Source organism: Callospermophilus lateralis, chromosome 2 (assembly GCF_048772815.1).
Source record: "Callospermophilus lateralis isolate mCalLat2 chromosome 2, mCalLat2.hap1, whole genome shotgun sequence".
NCBI classification, from domain to species: Eukaryota; Metazoa; Chordata; class Mammalia; order Rodentia; family Sciuridae; genus Callospermophilus; species Callospermophilus lateralis.
This window is the reverse complement of record NC_135306.1, coordinates 113,416,358-113,417,715: the sequence shown is the minus strand read 5'-3', so window position 1 is coordinate 113,417,715 and position 1,358 is coordinate 113,416,358. Positions and strand designations below refer to the sequence as shown.

The following is a 1,358-nucleotide window of genomic DNA, read 5'->3' as shown; positions in this document are numbered from 1 at the left end:
AGACCAACCTTAACTTTGATCTACTGAAATTTTATATATTCTCACAATGTTCAGAAAGCATGTTGAATAGGAAAAAATATCAGCGACAAAGGGTACTCTGAGTACTTCTTACCCCTCATCCTGATCCCAAACCAGGTTTTCTGATTTCTAAGTGAATTTACAGGATGTGAGTTTCATTGACTGGTTTGATTCATTTTTATGTTCCTAGAAAGAGGCTCATATGGATAAGTTCAGCAGTATTGAATAAAACCTGGTATGATTACTTTTATAGTTTGGTGCATCTTAGATGTTCAACCTCCTTTCCTATGTTTTGAGCTTATTCTGTTTATTCACTCATTTAAAAATTACTGAGTACTGGTGTTGTATGAAAGAAGAGAAGGTTAGCACTCTCCTAGACAAGGATGGAAGAGGTCCTTGGGCCTGACAACACACATACGGTGAAGGCATTGCCACCTACTTCATGGTATCTAACCATCATTTTTCTCTTCTAAAGTTCAAGAGTCAAATATACCACAACCCAATAATTTTGGGTGACTTTAACATGCCTCTTTCCTCACTTGTTAAATTTTCCAAACGAAAGCTGAACAAAGAAACTATAGAACTCAATAATACAATCAATAACTTAGACTTAACTGACATATATAGAATATTCCATCCTTCAATGAGAGAATATACTTTCTTCTCAGCAGCACATGGGTCCTTCTCTAAAATAGACAATATAGTATGCCACAAAGCAACTCTTAGCAAATATAAAAAAGTAGAGATACTACCCTGATTCTATCAGATCATAATGGAATGAAATAAGAAATCAAAGATAAAATAAGAACCAAAATCCACTACAACACCTGGAAACTAATATGCTACTGAATGAACAGTGGGTTACAGAAGACATCAAGGAGGAAATTTAAAAAATTTTAGAGGTGAATGAGAACACAGATACAACATATCAAAATCTCTGGGACACTATGAAAGTAGTTCCAAGAGGAAAGCTCATTGCATAGAGTTCATTCCTTAAAAGAAGAAAAAGTCAACAAATAAATGGCATAACACTACATCTCAAAGCCCTAGAAAAAGAAGAACAAGCCAATACCAAAAGCAGCAGAAGACAGGAAATAATTAAAATCAGAGCTGAAATCAATGAATTTGAAACAAAAGAAATAATTTAAAACAGAGACAAAACAAAAAGTTGGTTCTTTTAAAAAATAAAATTGATAAACCATCAGCCATGCTAATGAGGAGAAGGAGAAAGAAACTCAAATCACTAACATATGTGATGAAAAAGGAAATATCACAACAGACACTACAGAAATACACAAGATAATTAGAAATTATTTTGAAAACTTGTACTCCAATAAATA

General features: G+C 33.2%; 1 non-coding gene across 1 annotated transcript; it reads left to right on the top strand.

Annotated features, from left to right (window-relative positions):
- The first annotated feature begins 357 nt into the window (after positions 1-357).
- LOC143393288 (U6atac minor spliceosomal RNA) lies at positions 358-483 on the top strand. Its single transcript, XR_013090584.2, has one exon. It is a non-coding gene; the product is annotated as a U6atac minor spliceosomal RNA (small nuclear RNA).
- The last annotated feature ends 875 nt before the right edge of the window (positions 484-1,358 follow it).